Source organism: Chiroxiphia lanceolata, chromosome 19, assembly GCF_009829145.1.
Source record: "Chiroxiphia lanceolata isolate bChiLan1 chromosome 19, bChiLan1.pri, whole genome shotgun sequence".
NCBI classification, from domain to species: Eukaryota; Metazoa; Chordata; class Aves; order Passeriformes; family Pipridae; genus Chiroxiphia; species Chiroxiphia lanceolata.
Genome location: NC_045655.1, coordinates 5,764,856 through 5,777,888, shown reverse-complemented (window position 1 = coordinate 5,777,888; position 13,033 = coordinate 5,764,856).

The following is a 13,033-nucleotide window of genomic DNA, read 5'->3' as shown; positions in this document are numbered from 1 at the left end:
CATTTAAATGGACCGGCTTTTATTTCCAAAGAGGAGATGAATTCCTATTTGTTTTCAGGATTGCAATTTTCTCCCCACGCTGCAGAGGATAGGAACAAACAAGCAGGGAATGAAAGGGATTAATGAATGAATGGGTGGGAGCTGGGCTTCCAGCTGCAGGAGGAAGGGGGGAATGCCAGGGGAGTTAACCAGTGTGGCCAGTGTTTAGCATCACAGACACCAAGGGCTCCTGGGACCCCCTGTTCAAATGGGGATAAATTAACAGGCATTTCTGAAAGGATTCACTTAAGGGGAAATCAAACCAAGGGAGAGGTAGGAAGGGTTTAAAGTTTAGATCAACCACATATGGCATAAGAAGGGCTGTTTTTGCAGAAATGCTGAACTTCTGACACCACCCAGTTCCCAGCAGCTTTTGTCCTCCTTGAGTGATGGACCCACATGACAGTAGTTTTCTCTCAGAGTCTTAAAGAATGCGGAAAACCAAAAAGGCATTTGGTATTTACTAAGGTATTTATACCAAGCATTGCTCATTTAAGACCTATTGACTCTCCCAGCTGGATCAGGAAAGATGCAGCCTTGTGGAAGCTGCAAAACAAGCAAAAATTAAATCTTCTTTTTCCCTTATTCTCAAGCTATTTTAAATCAAGTCCAGCATCAGGGGATTAGAGGCGAAGTTTGGGATTAGGGTTAGTTTTCAGCCTGGTGAGTGAGCTGCCCTGATTCACATAGCAGTTGGTTTCTGCTGCTGATGGCTCCCAATAAATTGAATCAACACACCCTTTGCCCTCAGTGCTCCAAGATTAATCCTTGCTTTGGCTCCTAAGTGCTTGGGAATGATGGGACACATGAAAAACACATTAAAGCCACCATGTTTTGTTTTGGGAAGAGAAGCAAGAGACACTGCCCTCTTAATCTAAAAAGTTAGCAGTTACCTATCACACCACTATAATGTATTGCTTAATTTAAAAGCAAGCTCAATTTGCAGATTAATTATTATAGCCTGTGACTGGTTGAGCTTGCAATAAATCACCTGGGTGAGAAATTGCAGGGCAATTACCTGATTGTACATTGAGCATGTAAATGTTGGTAAAGAGGTGTCACCTAATGGAGACTGATGTTGGGGAGCTGCAGGTTCCAGCCAGCAGAAGAAAGTCACAGTGCAAAGCAGGTCAGGGAAGTGGGTGGCAAACAAGGACAGAGACCAAAATGCTTAGCACCATTCAAATCAGCCTCCAGGGACAACACGTAAAACTAGTGCAGGATTTTCAGGGACCAGCAAATTATGGTGGAAGCTGCTGGAATTTCCCACAGATAATGCTGGGACAGCAGATTTTGAGAGATGAGCCACCCATCAGGACAGGCCCAGCCTCAGTAGTGAGAGGCGACACGGACAGATCTCAGGAGACTGACCTTCAAACAACAGTGAGGTTGCAGCAGATGATGCTTTCTGGGTGCCACAAGTCTGGATTTCAGAAGCATCACATCTCACCACAGACAACCCAGTCCTGCAAAGCTGTTCCCTTGCAGCATCCTTTGGATGCAGCAGATCTCACTGACCTGCTGACCCTGGGCTCGGGGCAGGATATGTGCCCCTGGGACCTCGGAGCACAGGAGCAAGAGACTCCCCAGCTGAGTCCCACCCCTGGCCAGGGAACAGCTGGGTTCTCTCATGAATGTTAACACCCAGTGCACCTCCCACCCTCACCAGGGAAGGTCTGAACCAGCCTCTTTCCACCACAGTGGCTGCCCCCTGTGCCTCCTTTTTCACAGCAGATCCAGAGCATTAACAGGCAAGTTTCTATCATCAGTATAATTCTCACAAACCCATGCAGAAACTCTGCCTGCTTTGGGCTGGCTGCAGCTTCACTGCTCAGCAGTGGCAGGCTTTGGTTCTGTTTGGGACCCCCCTTTTGAGGAACCAAATTTTCAGCTTAATTTTTAAAGAATACTAGTCCAAAGCCAAGACTAGAAGCAGCTTTAGAATAGCAAACCTAAGTGTGTTACCCTCTCTAAGCCTGGACAAACTGGAAACAAGGCAAGTTTAGAAGTCATTTTTTCACATAGCAGGGCTCAAGCCTTGGAAAACAGTTTGTCACCCTCAGAGCCCACCTGTGGCATGTCCAGGTGACCTCTCCCCCTCCACAGCACAAGCACTTTCACCCCACAACACATTACCTTGGCAGCCCAAGCACTCACTGCCTGCTGAGCATCAGCACTGCTGGGAGAGGCAGAGGGAGGGAAAACCTCTCTCCACCTTAGAGGTGACCCCAAGTGTGCAAGTGGTATTGCCAAGCTCCTGCAGAGCTCAAGGAAGCTGGGAGATAGAGCACCTCAGTCCATCAGTGTTAACAGCTCACAGCCTCCTAGGTGAGATTCAATTTGCCAAAAGGGCTGGGATTTATTACACAGAACAAATGCAAACACTGTTGGATGGAATCTGTGAACACTACAGCATCATAAACACTCATCCAGAGCTCAATTTAAGACAAGTAGCCAAACCAGGCTGCAATCTGCATCCAGGGCCAGGGTCCTGATTAGAGCCAGCAGATGTGGATCCTTCCCTAATTCACAGCCCCCTCCTTCACCACCAGCTGCCAACAGAGTTGCTCAGCAACACAAGGGCTGATACTGCCAACTTATCCAGAGCAAGCCTTCTGGCTCCTAAGAGGAGATGCTCTTACCTGACACTGTGTGCAAGTTCCATTTGCACTTAGCCATGGAGAGGTGACAGGGAAAACCAGAAGCCCCCAGCTCTCCAAGGTAAGAAGGGATCACCACAGGGCTGTACCCCTGCATGCACCAAACAAAAAGCAGCACATTTGCCTGGCACAGCTGCCTGCAGCCTCCATTTACACATCCCATCCCAGCAAACAGGATCCTGGCTGGCACCAGCCTCAGTTGTCCAAAGCTGCAATAGGGTTAGATCCATCAGACTCTCCCCTGTTTCCCAGTAAGCTCTTGCCCTGAGGCAGACCTTGCAGGCAAGCAGAGGAAGCACAAATCTGCAGCTGCCTCTGACAGCACATTCACAGGGACAGAAACTCATCAGGATCCTTCTCTTGGATGAAAACAGGTCACCACTGAAGTTGTGCAGCCACCACAGCCCACAGCTGCAGGATTTCCATCACACCCCTTTAACTTCCAAATGCAGCTTTTTGGCAGCAGCAGGCCCTGATGCACTGGACATTTGTGGAACAGGGTTTGCTGTGTGTGGTGTCTCTCCACCAGAGCATGAGCCCCATAAGCCATGCCTGGAAGGACTGAAGGCAGAATGAAAAAGAGTTCATTCTTCACCAAGAAAGAAAAGTTTCATGAGGATTGAAAAGATGACAAAAGCTGCTTTGCTGTTGCAGAGCTTCGAGGGAAATGGGGCCAATTACAAAACCTGCCTGGGATTTAGCAGACAGCTGCTGGGAAACATGTTGATTTGCATGGAGAAAGAAATTAGGTTGGAGAGTTATTAGCAATAAAAGAGGAGCTTTCCATACTCTACACCCAAAGTCAATGCAAGTGTCTGTAGCACTTAATCCTTATCAACATCAGGTTGCCCAGGTGGAGCTACAGGCCCATCACCCTGGGGATCCCAGTGCCTGCCCAGGGCTCAGGCTGGGCTCTCCATCCTGCTGTGGGTAGTTTCAGCCTCATCTTGCGACAGAGGAGACTTTGCCTCTACTTCGTGCAACTCTGGCTGGGCTTTCCTGCTCTTTAACCCTACCTGCAGTGGGTAAATACGTTTTGATTTTCAGTTTTGCACAAGTTTTCACATGCAGGAATGAGATGATCAGGCACACACATCCTGTGCAAAGGAGCAGCTCTGCTGCTCTAGTACCCAGCAACACTCAGTGATGGACACATGATGAGGTCCCTGCAATCTTTCTCCTGGGCCTCCAGCACCTCTTGGGGACATCTCCCTTCTCCCCTGGGAATTATTCACCGTCTGGGCTGACACATCCAGTTTACTTGCTCGCCTGGGAGCTGGTTACCTTGCTGCTGGATAGCTAGTTCACCACAAAAAGGAACTTTACCTTTGGTATCCCTAAGCAACAGGGGCACCTCTGGTAGGTCTGGGTCTTCATTAGTCTCCAGATAGTTTTCCATCCACAGCAGAAGGGAGATGTTTCATTAAGAACAAGGCAAGCCATTCCCCAAGCAAGGCAGCAGCTAATAAAGGAAATTACTCAAAGTCACCTCCCAACACTTACAACTTAATTAAACAAGGATTCTTCCTCAAAGGCACCATCAGATTTCTGGAGCCATGCAAGAGCTAAGAAAAGACTGAGCAGCCTTCAGCCCCAGGGCTGCATTTGCAGGTTGAATTTCCAATGCCAGAGAAGGCCACTCCATTTTCTTGCAAATAGAGCTCATCAAGAGCAATGCTTCCCTGAAGGGTTTCCATCCCAGAGTGGTGCCACAGCCCAGTGCTGCACCATCCCATTTGCACCCCTACATACAAGGCTCAGACCTGATGTCCCTCCAGCATCAGGGCAAGCACAGAGGGAACAGCATTTTAGATGAACACTTCTGTGCTCCTGTATCCTTCTTTGAATACCTGCTACCTCCTTGCAGCTTGCAACAGGAGATCTGCCTGACCCACACACCTTTCATCTCCAGCTCATAAAAGAGAAGACAAAAACTTATTTTACCAGGTGTTCCAAGCCTGGTGCTCCATTTCTTTCTGCACCACCAGACAAACCCACTGGCAGCCTTTCCATCTGCAGATATGTAATTTAAATGGAATTATGCCAGTAGCAGGGATCATGCTGTTCCTGTTCTATAGCCATGCTTTGGAAAATGGATGAAGATTTATTTAATATCAAATTCTGACTTTTCTCAGATCTGTCAGTACAGCTCCCTTGGTTTCAGCATAACTGAAATGCTGGGTGCAACTGAAGGCAAGATCTAGCACACAGCACTCCGGAGTTATTAGCAGTGCATGAATAAACTGGATACAATGCCCTTTTAAAGCCAACAGCAGCATTAAAAGTGCAAAAACAGAGCCAGCAGAAGTAATTTTTCTGCTCTCATATAAGCACAGCCTGTTTTCCATCCGATGCCTCCGGCGAGCTCGGCACTGGGGAACACCAAGTCTGGCTCACTGAACACACACTGGACACCAGAGTTTGTGGATGTTGAGACCAAGGCAGGACCATCATCCCACTTGACTGCAAGGCTGCTATGGCACAGCCAGCATGAAGAGGTCGGCCAGATGTCCAGGAGCCCCAGAACTTGGACCCTGCAGCCTCACAGTGCTGACAAGGCAGCCCACTGCCCACATCCCAGGTTGAGAGGCACCTCCTCTTCCCATCTGACCACTCCAGTGACTATCTTGTCAGCCAAATGAGGTGCTTGGTTTAGTCAATATGCAAGACAAGCCTGGCCAATTCATGCCATCCCATCAGGAGACAGTTTCCCCCTTGGGGTGGAAGTCATTAACAGATTGCACAATATTTCTGGCTGCAATTGGTCTGATTTTATCCTTCAGACACAAGCTCTCATTGTGCCTTTTTTTGCAAGATTAAAGTCCTCTTTGTTATCTGGAAAAGTACTTACAGTGTAATTAAGTCATCCAGTCCTTCATTTGATAAGGACTAAGCAGATTGAGTTCTTGCATTCCTTCCCTCCAAGGCATTTCCTTCTACATGCCTTCCAAGCCTCCAATATCCTTTCAAAAACCCTGATGCCAAAACTGTAAGAGTAATTTTTGCATTTCAGGCCCAAAGGGGGAAGAGATCACCTCCCTACCCTTGGCTTCCCACCCTGTAACCATTCCTCCTTCCCATCCAGCAGCAAGAGGCAGGGAGACATTCCCAATCCTCCACCCCTTGGAGGCTCCTGTATTTCACTCGCTTGATAGCAGTGCTGCACACTGGTACTATCAGCCTGTGCAGGCATCCTGTTACAGCACTGCACTCTGATAACAGAAGGGTTTCTGTATTCAGGGTTACCTTTGGATGTGAAGGTGGAATCAGAGGGCTTAACCTTGCCTGTTCCCACCCCAGATCCTGCTAGATTGGTGGGATTATTGCTAACCCACCTTGCAGACCTTTTACAACTAAACTCCCTCCCTCCTCGTGCTGTCCCCTACATGCAGGGCAGTTTGCTGGCAGGTATTTCAGAGTCAGCTGAGGAAAAAGCAAAAATCCAATCTTATTTTAGGAGCACAACAAGGAAAAATGAAAAGTAGTCTCTCCAGATGCATTAGGATAAAGTTATATTTGTGTCAGGTTGACACTGTGCAGCCACTTCTGCTAGAACAGCTTCTTGCTTAAATCTACCCATCCCTACAGCTACAGGCAGCTCCCAGCAACAGCTGAAGTGCCTGGAAAAAAGGAAAATGAGACTTTCTGGAGAAAGAAATGTGGTTGTTCACTTCAGTGGCATCACCTTCACTTTTTCAAGTCCTTTTTCAGGGCACAATATTGCATCCCAGCCTGTCCCCCACATTCAGCCTGAGCACACCTTTTATAGCTTTTAAAGCCTCATGGATGGACAACAAAAGATTCCTAATGCCAGTCCTCAGGACTCCCAAGTGAAATAAATGAAATAAAAGCATTCATTTAGCTGCACACTAAGATGAGTTTCTCTGAAGCCACATGTGAGGCAGAGCACAACCCTGGTGTGTGCAGAGTCACAGGGAGGGGCACAGCCCTTGCACCAAACTCTGCTTCCCGGTGTACAGCAGCACAGGAGCAAGGGAACAGCTGATGCAGGAGCCAAGAAGCCACTCCAGGATTGAATGAGGCTGCAGAGGGTCCATTTCCACCATGTTCTCTGTTCCTCAGTGCAGACACACACTGAACTGTCCACGCTTATGGATAACATTTGTCTTTATTGGTACCTTTTCCTCCTGTGACATATCTTACATATCTGTGGTGAAGCCTCAGTTCTGGTGTTTGAGGGAAGCTGAAGCACCTCTCTCGAAAGGTTTGGTGGGTTGCAATAACCACAGGGAGAAAATGCTGCTCTTGCAATTCCAAATCAGAGGCACCTGTCAGCTGCTATTGTGAAGCTCAGTGTCCCCTGGGTGATCAACAGCAGCAGCTCTCAGAACATAAACTATCCCCCCAAATCAGGCAGGAGCTCTTCCAGCTTCTCCCAGGCAATCACAGCCAGCAGGGCCATCAACCTATTTCAGTTTTTAGCAACAACTTTATGGGAATAAAGGGGGAAAGCAGCTTGGTTATTTGGAAAAGATTTACAGGACAGTCCCTGCACATGGAGAAGATTTATGGGACAGGAGCTGGCACATGCAATATTCCTCCAAATGTCCCTTTGCTACTTCACAAATATGGGTGGACCCCACATCTCTCCCAAGTGCTCCATCTAACACCTCTGCTGACAAGCATCTTTTCAGATGTCTAAAAAAACCACCTTTGCTGGATAAGGTGAAAATTATCCTTCAGCATAAAGCCTTGTTGAAGAGTAAAAAGCAGGTAACTGTCTTCAGAGGCTGGACCAGACCCACATGGGACTGGCAGAAAAATAACAGCCCTTAGGCACTGAGTGTTTTTCAATTTACACAGCCATTTCAGTACAGAAGTGTACCACATCTACAAACCTGCCTTTTTAGTCCAAATGGAATCCAATCACATAAAATAGCATGTACACATTTGAGAGAAGATTCTCAGGTTATAATTTTGAAACAAGGAGTTACAGCCACAAAATGGCCTCGACGTAGGCTCTGAAAGTTGTGTAAAACTTCAAATGCAAGGATGAGCACTTGTTTGGGAAGTGGTTTCAGGTCTAGGCCAGCCCTGTGCAGGGGTGGCACGAAGTCAGCCAGAGTCCTGAACAACTACTTAAGGTCCCCAAAGAACAGGGCTCACCCTGCAGTGAGACATTCAGAATCCAAGACCCTCTGGGCATCACACCAACCCCACCAGGCTCCCAGCTTGGCTCCTGAAGCCAGACATCCACGAGGGAAGGAGACCAAGGATATTAAGGGGGTTGCCAGTGTCATGTAGTGGCAAATCTTCTCCCAGCACTCAGATGCTCTGGAGGGAGAGCTGGGCACCCAGCAGCAGACACAGCAGGGCAGAAACATGAGCATCATACAAGGGAGTCAACAGTCGTAATATGAAGTCTCCCAGCCCCTTTCTCCTCAGAGCAGAGCATGCCAGCCCCTCCAATCCACCCCACCAGTGTTGCCACAGGCCAGCTTTCATGCAGCAGCTCAGCTTTCAAAGAGCATGAAGCATAATCCCAACCAACCTTACTTCCCACTCCCCAGTGCCTGCTTCACGCCAGCTGCTGGCTGGAGACTCATCCCTTCCCACTCCATCCAATATCTGTGTTGGCAATTTGCTTCCCACAAGCAAAGGAATCAAGCAATATCCATTCTAGCCCTGTGTACCAAGAACAAATCAGCCCACTGTAAGTGTTCCAACTGAAGCTGTCTCAGCCTGTCACCACCACAGTGCTGTAGATGGGACTTAGTGTCCACAAGGCTGATTTGTTTGTTGGAGCTGTTAAAATATCATTATTCGAAATTCTTGCTGAAGCACATTAACTAAACTAAAGAGTTTGGAGAGGCACAAATCCGTGTTCCAACTAATCAGTGCAGAGACCTTCAAAACACAGGCAGCAACACAAAAGTTTAGAGGTCTCAGGGGTTGCTACTGCAGACACTGAGCACCTCTTCACCCTTTCTTAGCACATGATCACCCCTCTGCTCCCCCTCTCATCCTGCTTATGGACTCAGACTCACAAGCAGCATAGCACAAATTGTTCATCCCACTTGGTTTAGAGCCTGAGGTCCCAGAACAGCTAAGGAACAGCCTGGAGCTTCACCAGCTAATGAGACACTACAGAGCAGATCCTTAATCTCCCAGTTCCTTGTCTTAAACAAGGAACTTTCCTCCTCCTCAATCCCCAGTACAAGCCAAAGACACCCTGGGTGTCCTGACTCAGTTGCTTATCTCTGACTCAAAGGCATGTCCCTGCCACACATCTCCTTTCACTGAATACCCAGCAGGAAGCAGGTTTCTGAGTGCTTCTCCAGACCAAAGCCAGGGAAGACATTTAAAACAACCTGGTGAGTACAAAACCATCACAGAAGTTACAAAACTTGAGCAAGGAGCATAATCTATAGCCTTGAACTCTGCACAGTGAGGCTCCTTCACCCCAAGGCAGACACCCCAGTGTCAATCTGCAATCTGTTCAGGAGAACCACGAGCAGGATGCCAAGGCAAAGTAAGGAAATGAGGAAAAATTCAAATGAGGAAAGCTTCAGCCATCCTCTCCAAACAGAAATAACTCAGCATTTCTCCCAGCCTAGTGCAGCACATCACCGAGGTAAGAAAGGCTCCAGACTACTTGAATCAATCTTGCTGGACTCAGTCCATGGTTCTTTGGTTTTCACATGTAATTAACAACATCCAGGTTCCACTAAACGAATTCAAATAAATCCTTAGATGACTAACAGAGAGCAGCTCTAGAAAGTCACATAGTAGCATTTGAAGCCCAGATTCAGAGCATTATTTGGGGTCTCAGATAGCTCACGGTGTACCACGAGCCTGCATAACTATATTATATCGGTTGTCCTGCTACAGAGCCCCTGGAATTGTCCTACAGTCCATGGAAAAGCAGTTTCTGCCACAAACTTAAGGAGAAGGTGAAATTCAAGCTCCTCCATTTCTCAGCCATCAGGAGGCAGTGGTAGATACCAGTGAACCACAGCCCACACTGGTTATTGTTGAAGTATTAACTGCTTAATCCCTGAAGTCCTGCTCTCAAAGGCAGATTTGTTCAGTTTTTTTTCTTAAAAACCACTTTATACCTCCCAACTCCAGCAGTGATAAGCGACAACCAAGGTTTAGCCCACAAGCCTTCCTCAGTTATACCCTGTTTGGACAAAAGTCACTTTCCATTGCCCTGGCCAAACTCACAGCTTTAACATGCTGTGGGAACGATCACAGGCATCACAAGCATCCTAAAGCAGGAAGGAATTTGCCAAAAACTCCCAGGTGAGCCTGGAAAACAGACTGATGTCACACCTCCCAGACAAGCTGTAACACCTGACACCATTACCTGATTTACATCCAAACCCAACTCCTTCTATGTGTATTTAAGGTCTGCCAAATCCTGTTGAAATGGATCACCAAGCATTCCTTTCTTACATTCTACTGTAAGAAATTTAAGTTGCCTGTTGATGCTCTGGGAGCTCAGAATTGAGATATTTTCCACTATAACATAACTAAGTATAATATTAATTAGACAACCGTATGCTGAAGTACAGCTAACCTGTGATAACAGGTTTGTTGGACAGCAATGATATGAGCAGAGCTGAGCAATTGTGATACCACCACATGTACTGCAACACACACAAGAACTGAAGTGCTTGCCAGCTTTAGTGAGTTTCAAAGAATCACAGAATGGTTTGGGTTGGGAGGGACCTTAAAGATCATCTTACCCCAACCCCCTGCCCATGGGCAGGGACACCTTCCACTAGACCAGGTTGCTCAAAGCACCATCCAACCTGGCCTTGAACACTTGTAACACCCTTTTCTGTCCCAAATCACTTAGAACATCTACACACAAATCCTCCTGGTATCAAGACCTGCTTAATGGGTTGCAAGTTGAAGTGGACAGGCCATATTATCCATCTCGGGCACTGTTTTCCAAGTGTTACCAGTTTTTGGCAAATAGATGAAGTCTGAGCCACAAACAGATGAGGCACAGCTGGTTTTTGCAGAGTTACTAAAATATTTCCAAACACCACGCCAGGAACTGCAGGAGTTGTTAACACAGATTAAACAGGTAGCTGTACCTGGCAGAGCTGCTTAGCTCCAGCACAGAGCACACAATTCCCACCTGGCTGTGCCTCATGTGCTACATGAGACTAGAAAAACAATCCCAAGGCCAAACTTTCCTCTGTTTTCTCAAAAAATACTGAGACTCTTTACACTAAGTTCATCCAGGAGTTAACCACAAGGAACTTGTGAGTATAGGGACTACACCAACATGACTTGGACACAACAGAAAAGGACTGGAAGGATTCAAAACCATCCCCACACACCACAGCTCTGCTCTGCTTACCCCTGGAACAGGGTCAGGAGCAGGAGGGAGGGCCAGGAGCAGACTGGCTTGTTCAAAAGAGGCAGCCAGCCCCTATTTTTAATCCTGAGAATCTTTTTACAGTGTATTATCATTTTTTTCATCCCCTGGAGAAAAAAAGACAAAAAAAAAAAAAGAACAGTGGGCAAACCCATCAAACTTACCTGCCTCAAGAGCTCAGGGTGCACAGCACTGGTTTATTCTGTGTTGTGTCTCTCCAGTCAAATCAGGCCCTTTCTTCCTTGGGTTGAAGAGCAGCTTTGGCCTCCACCATCAGCTTCCTCCATGGCTGCTTGGGAGCTGCACGTGCCATCCAGACAACAGGAGCTGCATCCTGGTGCCACACACCCATGGTTTTCCTCCCTGGTACTCTCCAGGCTCACAGGCCCACATCCATCCCTGCTTGAGCTCCCAGGACCCCCTGAGCAGACCATTCACTCACAAAGCCAGGTTTTGCCACTGCTCAGCTCTGTGACCATTATTTTAGCTCTTTATCACAACCCTGTCCAGAAATAGTCACTGCAGAGAGCCCAGGACAGTCTCCATCAGCTGCTCCACTGAAAATACATTAGGGTTCTACCCCATTCAAACAGAAAAAGACCCCTAATCTAACAAAAGAAACCCATTGTAGCAACTACAGTTATGGTTTCAAGGCAGCTTTACAGAAACTTAACACTAAAAATTCTAACTCAAATCCTGAAGAGTATCTAAAAAGTAAAAACAGGCCCCCCTCACCCTCCATTTATAAGGGGAGAATAGGAAGTGCAGCCCCCCCAGGACCACCCACACCCAGCTGATGACACTCAGAATTAGGGCTGATTAGAGGATTCAGCTGGGGAGAACACGAGTCCCACCGTGAACAAGGCTCTGCTGGTGCCCCTGAGAGGAACAGGACGTCCCCCCACCACATGACAGCTAAAATCCCAGTATTGAAAAGAAACACAAACCCAGATTAGTCTTGACATTTCTGGGGCTTGTAATCACAGTGGGTGACAAAAGCAAATTCTGGATCAGAGCCTTTCCCTGAGCAATTTAAACACATCTACTTTAAGGGAAGGCTGAGTTAAACAAAGGGGTGACAGCCCGAAAGTTGAAAGCCACAGGATGTGGAGTCCTGGGATTATATGATAATGAGGCAGTCCAAGTAGTCTCCAAGATATGTGATTTTTTTTAGGAAATCAAGGTGGAAAAGCGCTGCCACTGCTGCTCCCTCACACTGTCTGTGGGTCCTTTCCCTTGTCCCCCTGCATGCTGTAGAGGGGCACTGCTGGCCAAAATCACTTGACCCCCTTGCAGGGTGAAGGCTTGATTCAGGAGGAGGAAATAATCAGGCAGGAAGTGAAAATTAAACCACGCAGTGGAAAATGGACGGGAATGGCTTTTGCATTCATCTGCCTACGCTGGCATCTTGTCAAAGGGCTTTTATTGGGAAACCACGGCTGGAACCAGGGACTCCAGTGGGGGGAAAGCTGTGTTTTTCCTACTTGAGGCTCAGTGCCTCCTGTGAGTTATCCCGCAGCAACAGGAGATGGGTTTGAGGTGAAACTTGAACTTTTGGTGCGTTTCCCCATCCCATTTGTTCATGCCTCCCCCAAGCAGCAAATCCAGCCGTGTCAGCAGAGGCACGAGGCCGTGTTGCAGGGGATTCTCATGTTTCCCAGCCCAGCCGGACTGGTACCCGCTCCAGGCAGCCTGGTGGCACTGGCACCGCTGGAGCTTGAGCCAGGAGGAACAGTGACACCCACTGAAAGGAGAATCCTCCTTCCCCAGCACCGCTGCCTCTGCTCCGGGGGCTGTAGCACATGGGAGAGAGCTCAGCCCAGCCCGGGGGGCTCCGGGAGGAGAGGCTGGGGCTGCCCCGTGCGGGATGCAGCCACTCGCAGATGCTTCTGGGGATGCAGCCACTTCAAGATGCTTCCGTCTGGTTCCTCACGGGCAGCCCCACGGCAGGGCACGGCTGAGCCCATCAGTGATGCCT